At 38.0% G+C, this 16,350-nt stretch overlaps 1 long non-coding RNA gene across 3 annotated transcripts in view; it reads right to left on the bottom strand.

Moving 5' to 3' along the window:
* LOC109611811 (uncharacterized) overlaps positions 1-16,350 on the bottom strand; it is a 55,394-nt gene that overhangs the window by 22,628 nt on the left and 16,416 nt on the right. The window contains exons 6-9 of one of the 3 annotated variants that reach the window (XR_009343735.1): positions 13,869-13,994; positions 13,576-13,809; positions 10,672-10,797; positions 10,379-10,612 (exon numbers count right to left, since the gene is read on the bottom strand). The exons of the other annotated variants lie outside the window; for them this stretch is intronic. This is a non-coding gene — a long non-coding RNA (uncharacterized LOC109611811). The remainder of the gene's footprint in view (positions 1-10,378; positions 10,613-10,671; positions 10,798-13,575; positions 13,810-13,868; positions 13,995-16,350) is intronic. 3 annotated transcript variants of the gene reach the window in all.

Below are 16,350 nucleotides of genomic sequence, written 5' to 3'. Positions count from 1 at the left end.
TGTTTAGTCAACCATCTCCTTCTGCTCCAGTTTACTCCAGAGAAGATCTTTGAGTCACTGAGTTAGAAAAGATTACTGGCGAATTATAAAAATTTGTTCAAGACTTTTTCAAAATGAGTGGCAATGCAGTTGCTATTGACGCTGTAAACCTCTTTTCTGACAGAATACAAAAATGTGGAGTATCTACTAACCAGTTCTACACTTCTAATACTCTTTATACATCTAGCCATGGGTCTGAAAGTTCTACAATATATTATACACTCTTTCCAAGCTAATAAACAATGCGTCGACTTCTTTTGCAACAATTATAATATATTTGTTTAATATAGAATAATTTCTTAACTTTTCGTAGCTTCCACATTCATTGTGTGTGTAACTTCATCTAACGTTATACTCTTTACAATCTGCATATTCCTTTTTCTTACAACAGTGAATTGTCAAAATGCAGATTCTAACTAGTGGCGAATTGCCACCAACGCCACTTTTCAATGTTATGACTGCACTTCACTTGTCACTCGCCTACCAATTAAAGTAGGTAATCTATTCTCTTTTCAAACTTTTTGAACCCCTTATTTCTCTCAATAAAGCAACTGCCTTTATTTTAATATCATATAACTAAAACGTTCGTATTTTATTTATTTGGTTTAAATTCACGAAATTCCTAGTCCTATCGAACCTGGATAAGAGAATTGTATCCAAATTGTTTTCGTTTGTTCGGTTCTCGTTTCCGCAGCCATCAGCATAAAAAACATAATCATCCTCATCAGCTTCATCTTCATCTTCATTAACAACATCATCGGAAATACACAGGTAGGTCAGTGCAGTGGTAATTTTAATTTGTGAGCTCGCGAAAGAAATGTAACAAAACGTAAAAAAATAATATTTCTTTATTTTACAAAAAAAAGTTCCACGGCCGCTTTACAACGCGTCACACAAAATTCTTTGTTAGCTCCGTCTATCGTATATTAGACACGGACGAACATTGTGATCAGTGGGAACAAAATAATATTTTTTTTGGAAAAATAATAATTAACAAGTGATTTTGTTGAAATAGTGAGTGAAAAAATATTTTAAATAAATTATTTTTGATTAAAAGTTGTGGTGTTATTGTTTTTAGAACATAGATTTTAAAGAATTTAAAAATTAATAATAAATATTAATATCAATATCACCTCACTCTAGTGGTAGTTGAAAAGGAAAGAAAACCACCACCATACTCCAAAAAAATCACTGCAAATATCCTTTCTTATTTCACTGATCAATGTGATGTGTACAATTTATATTAATTTTGGAAATTATTAAATAACGTGCACCCTTCAGTCCGCATTGGTCGTTTGATTGGTCGATTCGTATGAATAATATTTTTATTACGTTATTTTATACGAAATTTAATATTTTTTGATTATTTCCAATATTTTATATATAAAATTATGGGTCGGTTGGCATTGAAATTGGAATATTTGGTTATTTTTCCGGAATTTGTGGAAAAATCGATTGTATTATATTTCTTTACTAGAAGAAATAAGGGTTACTAGAGGAGAATTTGGTCGTTTCGGGAAAATTTGAATGGCTTTTTGCATATTTTTCTAAATTTAAATTGGCTTGCTGAATTCTGAAGTCTCTGACAGAGAATTAACTTTCTTTAACTTTAAATTTGTGTTTTGAGCGATTGATTCAATATAATCCGCAAATATGTCGTTCACTCCCTTGGACAGTTTTATCAGAGTTTCTGACGCCTTTGTCAAATTCGTAGAATATATACGGGATATGAAGCCACAAGAGCTTAATCTCTGCGCTTTAGAAGTTCGCAGCGTAGAGTTAGAAAAGGTATGGAAAGAAACTCAAGATAAATTTAACTCGTGTATGCTCTATTTGGAAACGTCTGAGGATACAGATACTAGAGACATGATCGAATCTGCTGATCACAAATATCAGGTCGTGTATCAGGAGTTCATGAAATGTTTAACGGATTAGAATGTTCAGATGTCGGAATTGCGAGTTTCTAGTAAATCTTTGAACTCTTCTCATTGTAGTTCAGTAGTTTCACTTGTGCAGCATCCCTGTAATACTCCTGTAGCACTGCAGTCTTCCTCCCCAATCTTCCCAATATCAATCCTAGTATTCGTCAGAGTTTTATTGATCCTCCTAATAATGACAGCGTTCATAATCTAGCACTACCGCCATGTGATATAGACGTTTTCAAAGGAGATTTTCAATCCTCGCCTACATTCAGAGACCTTTTTAGTGCGGTATACATCAACAATTCGCGTTTAAGCGATATAGAGCGCCTGTGTCATCTCGTGCGCAAAACTAGTGGAGAGGCTCGAGAAATTGTATCGATATTTCCATTAACTCACCGCAGTTTCGTTCTGGCGTGGAATGCTTTAAAGTACAATTATGACAATCCGCGTTTACTGGTCCATAATCAGTTGAAAATGCTTTTTGCTCTGCCTGTTCTTCAAATGAATCTAGTTCAGGTTTGAAAACAGTTCAACGCGGGATTAATGTTGTTTGTCAGCGATGTCTATATATGACATCCCCACAGAAAATTGAGACCCATTCTTGGTATTTTTATATCTTCAGCGTTTACCAAAAATCACACAAACCTTGTGGGAACAAAGTGTTAAGAACAAATCGGATATTTCCCTTCGGAAAGATTTAGATAGTTTTTTGACTGAGAGAATTCAAACTCTAATGTGTCTCCATGATATGAGGGGAAGTGAACAGGGAACAAAATCTGTCGTAAAGAAGGTTCAAACGCATTTGACTAAATCGGATTCAGCGAGAAACCCTCCGTCTCCACGAGAAAATGATTGTATTCTTTGCCCGAAACATTACCATCAACTTTTTGAATGTCCTCGATTCAAAAATATCTATAGTTAAACGTCGTCGCCTATGTGTCAATTGTTTGCGAAAGGGGCACGAGGTAAAAACTTGCGTTAGTAACCATCGGTGTTCTAAATGTAGTAAAACTCACAACACTTTGTTGCATCGAAACGATTATTCTCCAAACAAAGGTACTTCTTCTCAAAATTCGTCTAATAGAAACCCACTCAATCCCGAAAATAGATCTGCTAGTTCAACGGTCGACTCATCTGTCCCTTCTACGTCAAGTGCCAGCAATCCCCGGCAAGTCTTCCATGCAGCTCAAAATAATTCGGTGCTTTTAGGAACAGCGATGGTGAACTTAATTCATTGTGGCATCACCTACCCAGCTAGGTCTTTGATAGATCCCACTTCGGAATTTACGTTTTAGTCTGAGCGTATTCAGAATCGGTTAAAACTTCCAGTTTCTTCTACTAATGTTAGCATTTCGGGGGTTAATTGTGCAATTTCGGCAAATTCACGCAAAGTTTGTTCGCTTACAATTGGAAGCCCATGCGATCCTTCGGTTAAGTTATCGACGAACGCACTAATGTTGCCACTCATTTCGGGAAGTTTAGATTTTAGGTTAAAAATGCCAAAACTTCGTTTGGCTGATGTCAACTTGTTTGATTCTCGTCCAGTAGATCTGCTGTTAGGAGCCGATTTATATCCTAAGATATTGTTGGAGGGATCCCGTCCTATTATATCGGGAACCTTGCTAGCACAGAACAGTTGGGTCGTCACTGGTCCTATTTCATCGTCAGCAGTCAGAACATTTGCTACGACTATCAATATAGAAGAAGAGGACACGCTTAACAGGACTTTATTGAGATTCTGGGAATTGGAAGACACCCCTAAAAGGAAAATGTTGTCCCCATCTGATCGTCTTTGCGAAGAAAATTACGTTCGAACCACTCGTAGGTCATCTGACGGTAGATTCGTTGTTACCCTGCCATTGCGAACTGAGTTAGGCGTAAACGGGTACTTGGGGGAATCTCGTGGGAACGTTCTCAAGCAATTCATTCGGAATGAGTCGTCCTTATTAAAAAAGTCGTCCGGAAGTAAAAACTACATATGATAGAGTTCTGACTGAATATTTAGAGCTCGATCATATGAAACCGGTTTCTTCTGACAATCATGATAGTTTCTCGTGTTATTTGCCGCACCACCCGGTAATCAACCCCGAAAAACAAACTACAAAACTTAGAGTCGTCTTTAACGCATCAAATAAAACTTCTAACGGGAACAGTCTAAACGACGTTTTACATGTCGGGCCCACACTACAGCCGGACCTTGTATGTTAATACTTCGGTGGCGAATATTTAAATTTGTGTTCAATTCAGACATAACCCAAACGTATAGACTAATCCGCGTTGACCCGCTGCACACCCCACTACAACGAATTCTTTATCGGAATTCGCCAACAAAGCCAATTCAGGATTTCGAATTAGAAACCGTAACCTTCGGTTTGAATTGCGCACCTTATCTAGATATTAGGACTTTATTGCAACTGGCGGATGAAACAGAATCAGAATACCCCCTAGCAGGGCACATATTACGAAAATCAATGTATGTGGATGATGTATTGGCAGGAGCTCATGACCTTGAAACCGCGGTGACTGCTAGGGATCAACTAATTTCGGCACTTTCCTCAGCTAAGTTTGAGCTTAGAAAATGGACAGCCAATGATAAGACTTATTTGAATCGTTTCCCTCCTGAACCTTGGGTAGGCGCGCAATTACTGTCATTGGTAAAAGCGAGTAGTTCCAAACCTCTTGGTATAAGTTGGAATGCTAGGTTAGATTCCTTTTACTTTGAGGTCAAGTCTATTGAGAAGAAATTGAGCTATGCAAAAAGGGAAGTTCTTTCTGTAATTGCTAAATTATTTGACCTGTCGGTTGGGTAGGGCCAGTTATTATCACGGCAAAAATTATCATGCAAATACAAAATCATCGTTGGGTCCAATTTACCCCACAGTGTTCGGCGGAATTACATGTGTTTTCAGATGCCTCGGTTAAGGCATACGCGGGGGTAGTATATATTCGAATTGAGGTCCCTGGTCAAAATGTGTTGGTGTATTTATTGTCTAGCAAGACCAAAGTGGCCCCTATTAAATCAGTTTCGCTCCCTCGTTTAGAGCTTTGTGGTGCTGTTTTAGCTTCGGAATTGTTGAAAGTCATTCTTAAGGAGACCGACATAGAATTTCGTCAGGTGTACTGTTGGACGGATTCAACTATTGTGTTGTCGTGGCTTCGAAAAACCCCGTCTACATGGAACACCTTTGTTGGCAATAGAGTCGGTAGGATCCAGGAAAATGTGGGGAATCATAACTGGTATCATGTTCGTTCAGAAGATAATCCCGCTGATCTAGGAAGTCGTGGTGTATCACCGTCCGACTTAGCTACTAGCCCCCTTTGGTGGCATGGGACAAGTTGGCTCAGCCAAGATAAGTCAAGTTGGTATATTCGGGATTTATCTCCACTTGAGACTGACATGGAAGTACGTTCGGCGCTGTGTCATTTCTCTTGTCTCGTCGACGTTTACAGATATTTTGGATAGGTATTCGTCTTTTATAATAGGGATTCGTGCAGTAGCTTACATGTTTATGTTCGTACGTCGAACTCATACTCAATACCGCGGACGATATAATTACCCTGATAAAAGAATTTCCACTTCTGAGTCTCGGATGCTCTTAGTCACTATTACTCAAAAGGTTTATTTTGCAAAGGAGTATAAAAATTTGCTGGATCATAAACCGGTGTCAAACTCGAGTCAGTTAGCTCCCTTTAATCCCGTTCTAGATGAATATGGCGTCATGCGTTTGAATGGTCGTTTACTGCGGTCACCCACACTTTCGAAATCGGAACGTTGCCCTATTATTCTGCCCTATAGAAGTAGATTCGCTCGACTCTTGGTGGAGTATATACATGTTAAGAGCGTTCATGGTGGCATTCAGTTAATTTTAGGTATCTTGAGAACGGAATACTGTATTCCTAGAGCAAAAAATATGATGCGTGCGGTTATTTGTAACTGCAAAGTTTGTATAGTCGATAATACTCAATAATAGACAGGGCGTTTACTGCAACTAGTGTAGACTTTGCTGGCCCTTTTGAAGTAAATTCGTTATCTGGACGGGCTTCCAAAATAACAAAAGGATACGTTTGTGTATTTGTTTGCTTTTCGACCAAAGCCATTCATTTGGAGGCCGTGTCGGATTTGTCTACTGCTAATTTCATGGCCGCATTACATCGATTTATTGCTCGTCGAGGTTGTCCACTTACGATATTTTCTGATAATGGCACAAATTTTGTAGTAGCTTCTCGCGATATTCGCAAAGATAGCTCTGAATCGGCTTCTGGTATTCTCGCACACAAAGGTCTTTCGTGGAAATTCATCCCAGTCGGTACCCCTCACATGGGTGTACTTTGGGAGGCTGGAGTTAAAAGTTTTAAAAAACATTTTCGGAGACATAGTCGAAATCTTCGCTTCACCTTTGAAGAATTAGCAACAGTGTTAGCGCGAATAGAAGCTTGTCTCCATTCGCGGCCACTTTGTCCTATCTCGAATGATCCGCAGGAATTGCGCGCGTCAATTAAGAAGTGACCGGGTGACTTCTTAATTGGCGCGCCGCTACTTGCTCCTCCTGAGCCTTTCATTTCTGAACAGCCGATATTGCTCGTGAATCGATATAGAAAAGTGCAATCACTTGCACATTTGTTTTGTAAAAGATGGAAGGAGGAATATCTTAAAACTTTGCATAGGCGGTATAAATGGAAATTCCCGAAAAGAGAAGTAGAAAAGCCGGATTTAGTCGTGGTTCGGCACGAGAATCTTCCTCCGACCTCGTGGAAATTAGGTCGTGTGGAAAAAGTTTATCCGGGAGTTGACGGACACGTTCGAGTCGTCGACGTTCGTACAGCAAACGGCATTGTAAAGCGGCCGATAACTAAGTTGGTCGTTTTAACCGACGAATCTCCGGATGAAGATAATTAAAATGTTTTCCTTTCGTAGTAATATGGACTCGAAGAGTAATAAGGAACGAAGAAGCGCACCACTTCGGAAGTTGTTGAAGACCTGGCAAAGCCCATTGCTGCGTACGATATCTGAAGATATTCAGGCCAGGGTAGAACCCATAACTGTGGGTTCTTCGGCATCCTTGGTTCCTGTTCTGCAATCCACGTTACTTCGTGAAGTTAGGTCCGACTTGGAGTCCGTAAATGCGGGCTCAACGAGTTCCGGCGTGTTAAATCGCAATTGTCGCATTTGCAATCGCAGACACTCGATTAGTACGTGCAACGAGTTTCTGGCTATGACAGTTCAAGAGCGCAGAAATATAATTGAAACACATCAGGACTGTACACGTTGTCTGGCAAAGTGGCATCAAGCTAATGCATGCCACTGCAGTAAATCTTGTATTAAATGTGGGGGTAGACACAATACCTCGCTACATTCCGATACCATGGATGTCAGCACCATTTCCAAAAGGTCAGTTCGTTAACGACAGAGTGAGAGGTCATATCAATACCCTAATCCGTCGCCACGTCCGAGGTTTGGTCCTACGACCAGTTCGTCCGAAGAATACAAACAGATTTCCCAGTTTGTCGGGAAACCTCTGGGGTCACTCGCACTCCAAACTGCCTCCACCATATCCCCCAGCCTTATTGTTCGATTACTGGATGTTGCTCCATCTGTTCCTATTCGAGCAGTGTTAGACCCTTGTGGAACACAAACCCAAATTTGCGATTCGATGGTGTCTCATTTGAGACTACCCACCTCCAATCTGGATGAAGTGTTGTTTTGTCGCATCACAGTGGCCTCTAACTACGACCCTTCTCAAGTTATTTCGGTTACTGCGAAGGTAGCCAATCTAAGGCGTGTTTTCACGCCTTCCGAAGCTGTCCCCGAAAAGATTAAGGAGCCTTTCTTGGGATTACCACTGGCTGATCACGGTTTTTTCATCCCTGGTCATGTGGCTTTGGTGTTCGGTCCCGACGTGTACGCTAGAATCGTTACTAATCGAGTACAAGCGATGCCCGGTCTGCCTGTAGCTCATTAACCCTATTTGGATATGTCTTATCTGGAGTTTGCTACAATTAAAATATCTCTTTAAAATTTCGATTGGAAAAAATGAAATAAATTGAATTGGTTGGATTGCTCACATAAACTGCACTTTATTATATTTAGTTTTAAGTAAGTAAGTGTTCAATTTATCAAGCAAGTGTTCATAAAGTTGCAAGGTGGCCGCCAATGTTTAATATAGAATAATTCCTTAACTTTTCGTAGTTTCCACATTCATTGTTTTTGAAACTTCATCTAACGTTATACTCGTTCCAATCTGCATATTCCTTTTTCTTACAACAGTAAATTGTCAAAATGCAGATTCTAACGAGTGGCGAACTACCGCCAACTCCACTTTTCAATGTTATGATTGCACTTCACTTGTCACTCGCCTACCAATTAAAGCAGGTAATCTATTCTCTTTACTAACTTTTTGAACCCCTTATTTATCTCAATAAAGAAACTGCCTTTATTTTAATATCATATAACTAAAACGTTCGTGTTTTATTTATTTTGGTTTAATTTCACGCAATCTCGGCGTAACAATATTGATATAGCAGTTTTCTCAGAATTTTTTTCTGAGAAGTCTAACAAGCCAAACAAGATGATAAATTTTATCCTTATTCAAAAATTCAGAGCAGATGGCTATGGAGTTGTAGCCATCGCATTTAAAAAACATGTTAAATTTTGCAGAGTCATCTACAATACCAACCATGATATAATAATAGCGAAAAACTTAAACCAACGTCCAAATTTCCATATTGTCTCCGTTTACTTCCACCTGTTCAAGCTTCAAACTTAAGATGTGTAAACCTTGGTAAAATTACATTTAAAAGAAATCCTGATCCTGATGGCTCGGTCCTTGATTTGGCCTTTGTTAGCAACGGTTCAGCTATTGATTGGAGTGTTCTGGACAACTATCTCGGGGGTAGTAAACACTTTCCTGTTATCCTACAGCTACATGGTAACATTAATGGTTCTAAGAAGTTCCTTTCCAAAAATAGACTGTTTGAATCCTTGAACAAAGTACAATTAGAGCCTGATTTCCAAATGATTGAGGATTCTCTCAAAATGGAGATATCGTATGCAACACACCACCTAAAGAATGGAAGAACTCCCAAGTATTGGTGGATCGATCAGTTACTGGCTCTGTACAGGAGATATGTAGCTGCGACCAATAAGGCTAGAAAATACCCTTCATCTTTAAAACTGGAGAATGCCATTTTGAAAAAGGGAAACTGGAAAGAGCAGGTAGCAGTGGCCAAATGACAGAAATTTCTGGCCATAATTGATGAGTTTAATAGAGAGCCCTGTGCTAGAAAATCTCACTCATCTAAGGGATCAAGTCCCTAGCTACACACCTATTACCTATACCACAACTCATTCAAACCAGACTCATTCAAACCAGACTCATTCAAACCAGACTCATTCAAACCAGACAATCGTTTTATCCACCGAGTAACTGAACAATGTCCTAATGTCCAATGTCGTATCACATACGAAATTGTTAATAATCCTTCAGACCAAGCCCATGAAAATCTGCTTATTGCAATGAATAATGCCTGGACAAATTGTGACGTCAAAAACGAATGGACGAAAATTAAGATTGTTCCGATTCCAAAAAGAGGCAAGGATCTAGATATACTTACGAATTTTAGACCGATTTCACTTATATCCGTTTTCTATGTGCATATATGACTTGCTATACACAAGTCTAACTTTATTCAATATCTACACACTTGGCTTACATGGAGTCAATGACCAATTTACCAAGAACTTTCAATTTGCTGAAGATTTTACCATACTGTCGGCGTACAATTTATGCATTCTAAGATCCCTTAATCTCAAGTACAATCCAGAAAAAACAATTGCTATGTATGTAGCAAAGGGTGCAAGGGAAGTTCCTGAAATAAAGGTGCATGACACTCGAATAAATTCCGTCGATAAAATCAAATTTCTTGGCCGGCACATTAAGAACAGCCTTACGTTAAAAGACTACTACGATGAGGTAATCAGCTCATGTGGCACAACTCTTGATTCACCCAAATTAATTATGCCGACAAAAGCTGGAATACCTATGAATCATACAAAGCAAATCCCACAAGCAAAACAAGCTTTGGGCTCATGTAAAACAAATTCAAACATATTTTCGACAACACAAAATTCTCTCAGTTTGAAACCCCTGGTGAGAAAATAACATTCCTAATAAATATTTTTAACTCAACTTCTAGCCAGAACTTCTTATTTAAAATTAACTCAAAGTGTTCATCGCTTATGGGAGAACTAAATGCAATTAATAAGGCAATTGGCACTATTCTAGTGGACGGTATTGGAAAGGCCCTCATTCTAACAGACAGTAAAAATGTCTGTCTTTCATTAAATCACAATAACACCCACAACTATCTAACCAACAAAATAAACTTGAAGATTAACAACTCAATATCAGTTCACTCACCTTTATTCCGGTTCCGTCACATATATGCATCACAGCAGATGAATGTGCTGACTAGTGGCCACAGTTGGCTGTATAATAATAACACATATATCAATCAATGATGCATATTCTGCAATCTGTGGAATGAATGGGTCAACAACTGCAAAACAATATGAAGAACAAAAAGCATATGCTTCTTCCAATTCTTCGCTTCACCTCTAAAATCACAATGGTATGCTGGGTTATCTTTGTCACCTGGAGAAATCAAGTTAATAAATCGTCTTTTGGCTGACCATACATTTACAAAGACCTACCTTTTTAAAGTAAATAGAGCGGACACCAACTTATGTGATGTCTGCAACATACCAGAATGTGAAAGTCATCCAATTTTCGCTACATTTCCGGCAGACATTTTGTGGAGAACGCACACGTTTTGTTTTCTGTTGAAAAGTTCTTTGGAAACTTATTATAGGTAATTGTCTTTTTGTCTTAAACTTTACAAATAAATAATTTAACTTGAATATGGCCCAGGCAGAAAGTGTTGACAGCCTACCCAATTCTCTGATTGTTTGTTGCTTGGACAGCGACAGGTCAGAGGGGCATTAGAATAAGGTGGAGTCGAGAAATAAAGCTAAAAGAATCAAGAATGATGCGGGGAGTATGACAAATGCTAGTGGTAGCAGTGCTGATGGAAATTCGGTTATGGATATGGAACAAGAGAATTATGCTTGCAGAATTGACAACAAATCCACGCACCTCGATGGGGCCGAAAGGGATGAGCCGAAAAAAAGGAAGATGAATGATAAAAAAAAGTGCTGTATGGTAAGGATAATGCAGATGAGATAAATGTGCTAGTTGACACATCGGAGGTAGAAAATGTTAAAAATAAAAGGGTCAAAAATGGTCAATATTTTATGGAAAAGATTAAAGACCTGAAATCGGATGAATTCAATAAAATTAACAAGATGGTCGCTGTGTGTGATCTGAAATCAGCCAACGACTTTGTTAACAACAGCGAGTTAAAAGAGGGAGAAATGAAAGTATATATACCAAGGAATTTTATTGAGACCTTTGGTGTAATTAGGAATGTTCCATTATGCTGGACTAAGCAGGATATCGTGAGACATTGTGTCGTCCATGAAAATTGCCTCAGTTAAAAGAGTTACCAAAAGGGATCCCAGTATTCCCAACAAATTTAATCCGACTGAAACTGTCAAGATCGGCTTTTTTGTTGATGAACATTCGCAATGGGTAGTTTTCAACAAAACAGTCTTAACTGTGGATACGTATTACTCAGCAGTGAGACAATGCCATAAATGTGGCAGACTGGATCATACTAAACTAGGTTGCAGATCGGAAGAGAGGTGTTTGAAATGTGGTTTGGGCAAGGGGAAATGCGATGGTAATTGCAAGCAATAATATTGTATATTATGCAACAGAGAAGGACATGTTGCTATTAATAGGAATAAGCGTCCGATTTGAAAAAAGGAGGTGGAAACCAATAAAATCATGACCAAGAGTCGAGTTCTTTTGCCACAATTATAATATATTGATATAGCAGTTTTCTCAGATTTTTTCTCTGAGAAGTCTAACAAACCAAACAAGATGATAAATTTTAACCTTATTCAAAAATTCAGAGCAAAAGGCTATGGAGGTGCAACCATCACATTTAAAAAAACATGTTAAATTTTGCAGAGTCATCTACAATACCAACCATGATATAATAACAGCGAAAAACTTAAACTAACGTCCAAATTTCCATATTGTCTCCGTATATTTCCACCCGTTCAAGCTTCCAGATATCGTATGCAACACACCACCTAAAGAATGGAAGAACTCCCAAGTATTGGTGGATCGATCAGTTACTGGCTCTGTACAGGAGATATGTAGCTGCGACCAATAAGGCTAGAAAATACCTTTCTTATTTAAAACTGGAGAATGCCATTTTGGAAAAGGAAAACTGGAAAGAGCAGGTAGCAGTGGCCAAATGACAGAAATTTCTGGCCATAATTGATGAGTTGAATAGATAGCCCTGTGCTAGAAAATCTCAGTCATCTAAGGGATCAAGTCCCTAACAACACACCTATTACCTATACCACAACTCATTCAAACCAGACTCATTCAAACCACATCTCATTCAAACCAGACAATCGTTTTATGCACCGAGTAACTAAACAATGTCCAATGTCGTATCACATACGAAATTGTTAATAATCCTTCAGACCAAGCCTATGAAAATCTGCTTATTGCAATGAATAATGCCTGGACAAATTATGACGACAAAAACGAATGGAGGAAAATTAAGATTGTTCCGATTCCAAAAAGAGGCAAGGATCTAGATATACTTACGAATTTTAGACCGATTTCACTTATATCCGTTTTCTTAAAAAACTTCAACCTTATTTTACCTCATAAAACATACGCATATAGGAAAAATCTTTCCGCATATATGTGCATAAATGACTTGCTATACACAAGTCTAGCTTTATTCAATATCTACACACTTGGCTTACATGGAGTCAATGACCAATTTACGAAGAACTTTCAATTTGCTGAAGATTTTACCATACTGTCGGCGTACAATTTATGCATTCTAAGATCCCTTAATCTCAAGTACAATCCAGAAAAAACAATTGCTATGTATATAGCAAAGGGTGCAAGGAAAGTTCCTGAAATAAAGGTACATGACACTCGGATAAATTCCGTCGATAAAATCAAATTTCTTGGCCGGCACATTAAGAACAGCCTTACGTTAAAAGACTACTACGATGAGGTAATCAGCTCATGTAGCACAACTCTTGATGCACCCAAATTAATTATGCCGACAAAAGCTGGAATACTTATGGATCATACAAAGCAAATCCCACAAGCAAAACAAGCTTTGGGCTCATGTAACAAATTCAAACATATTTTTGACAACACAAAATTCTCTCAGTTTGAAACCCCTGGTGAGAAAATAACATTCCTAATAAATATTTTTAACTCAACTTCTAGCCAGAACTTCTTATTTAAAACTAACTCAAAGTGTTCATCGCTTATGGGAGAACTAAATGCAATTAATAAGGCAATTGGCATTATTCTAGTGGACGGTATTGGAAAGGCCCTCATTCTAACAGACAGTAAAAATGTCTGACTTTCATTAAATCACAATAACAACCACAACTATCTAACCAACAAAATAAACTTGAAGATTAACAACTCAATATCAGTTCACTCACCTTTATTCCGGTTCCGTCACATATATGCATCACAGCAGATGAATGTGCTGACTAGTGGCCACAGTTGGCTGTATAATAATAACACATATATCAATCAATGATGCATATTCTGCAATCTGTGGAATGAATGGGTCAACAACTGCAAAACAATATGAAGAACAAAAAGCATATGCTTCTTCCAATTCTACGCTTCACCTCTAAAATCACAATGGTATGCTGGGTTATCTTTGTCACCTGGAGAAATCAAGTTAATAAATCGTCTTTTGGCTGACCATACATTTACAAAGACCTACCTTTTTAAAGTAAATAGAGCGAACACCAACTTATGTGATGTCTGCAACATACCAGAATGTGAAAGTCATCCAATTTTCGCTACACTTCCGGCAGACATTTTGTGGAGAACGCACACGTTTTGTTTTCTGTTGAAAAGTTCTTTGGAAACTTATTATAGGTAATTGTTTTTTGTAGAGATCACACAAAAATTTGTATGCACTTTATATATAATTGTGAGACAAAAAAATATTTTTTTTGTCTTAAACTTTACAAATAAATAATTTAACTTGAATATGGCCCAGGCAGAAAGTGTTGACAGCCTACCCAATTCTCTGATTGTTTGTTGCTTGGACAGCGACAGGTCAGAGGGGCATTAGAATAAGGTGGAGTCGAGAAATAAAGCTAAAAGAATAAAGAATGATGCGGGGAGTATGACAAATGCTAGTGGTAGCAGTGCTGATGGAAATTCGGTTATGGATATGGAACAAGAGAATTATGCTTGCAGAATTGACAACAAATCCACGCACCTCGATGGGGCCGAAAGGGATGAGCCGAAAAAAAGGAAGATCAATGATAAAAAAGTGCTGTATGGTAAGGATAATGCAGATGAGATAAATGTGCTAGTTGACACATCGGAGGTAGAAAATGTTAAAAATAAAAGGGTCAATATTTTATGGAAAAGATTAAAGACCTGAAATCGGATGAATTCAATAAAATTAACAAGATGGTCGCTGTGTATGATCTGAAATCAGCCAACGACTTTGTTAACAACAGCGAGTTAAAAGAGGGAGAAATGAAAGTATATATACCAAGGAATTTTATTGAGACCTTTGGTGTAATTAGGAATGTTCCATTATGCTGGACTAAGCAGGATATCGTGAGACATTGTGTCGTCCATGAAAATTGCCTCAGTTAAAAGAGTTACCAAAAGGGATCCGAGTATTCCCAACAAATTTAATCCGACTGAAACTGTCAAGATCGGCTTTTTTGTTGATGAACATTCGCAATGGGTAGTTTTCAACAAAACAGTCTTAACTGTGGATACGTATTACTCAGCAGTGAGACAATGCCATAAATGTGGCAGACTGGATCATACTAAACTAGGTTGCAGATCGGAAGAGAGGTGTTTGAAATGTGGTTTGGGCAAGGGGAAATGCGATGGTAATTGCAAGCAATAATATTGTATATTATGCAACAGAGAAGGACATGTTGCTATTAATAGGAATAAGTGTCCGATTTGAAAAAAGGAGGTGGAAACCAATAAAATCATGACCAAGAGTCGAGTTCTTTTGCCACAATTATAATATATTGATATAGCAGTTTTCTCAGATTTTTTCTCTGAGAAGTCTAACAAACCAAACAAGATGATAAATTTTAACCTTATTCAAAAAATGCAGAGCAAAAGGCTATGGAGGTGCAGCCATCACATTTAAAAAAACATGTTAAATTTTGCAGAGTCATCTACAATACCAACCATGATATAATAACAGCGAAAAACTTAAACTAACGTCCAAATTTCCATATTGTCTCCGTATATTTCCACCCGTTCAAGCTTCAAACTTAAGATGTGTAAATCTTGGTAAAATTACAAATAAAAGGAATCCTGATTGAAATGATTGAGGATTCTCTCAAAGTGGAGATATCGTATGCAACACACCACCTAAAGAATGGAAGGACTCCCAAGTATTGGTGGATCGATCAGTTACTGGCTCTGTACAGGAGATATGTAGCTGCGACCAATAAGGCTAGAAAATACCTTTCTTATTTAAAACTGGAGAATGCCATTTTGGAAAAGGAAAACTGGAAAGAGCAGGTAGCAGTGGCCAAATGACAGAAATTTCTGGCCATAATTGATGAGTTGAATAGATAGCCCTGTGCTAGAAAATCTCAGTCATCTAAGGGATCAAGTCCCTAACAACACACCTATTACCTATACCACAACTCATTCAAACCAGACTCATTCAAACCACATCTCATTCAAACCAGACAATCGTTTTATGCACCGAGTAACTAAACAATGTCCTAATGTCCAATGTCGTATCACATACGAAATTGTTAATAATCCTTCAGACCAAGCCTATGAAAATCTGCTTATTGCAATGAATAATGCCTGGACAAATTATGACGACAAAAACGAATGGAGGAAAATTAAGATTGTTCCGATTCCAAAAAGAGGCAAGGATCTAGATATACTTACGAATTTTAGACCGATTTCACTTATATCCGTTTTCTTAAAAAACTTCAACCTTATTTTACCTCATAAAACATACGCATATAGGAAAAATATTTCCGCATCTATGTGCATAAATGACTTGCTATACACAAGTCTAACTTTATTCAATATCTACACACTTGGCTTACATGGAGTCAATGACCAATTTACGAAGAACTTTCAATTTGCTGAAGATTTTACCATACTGTCGGCGTACCATTTATGCATTCTAAGATCCCTTAATCCCAAGTACAATCCAGAAAAAACAATTGCTATGTATGTAGCAAAGG

Source organism: Musca domestica, unplaced genomic scaffold (assembly GCF_030504385.1).
Source record: "Musca domestica strain aabys unplaced genomic scaffold, Musca_domestica.polishedcontigs.V.1.1 6, whole genome shotgun sequence".
In the NCBI taxonomy this organism is placed as follows: Eukaryota; Metazoa; Arthropoda; class Insecta; order Diptera; family Muscidae; genus Musca; species Musca domestica.
This window is presented reverse-complemented; position numbering and strand designations above follow the sequence as displayed.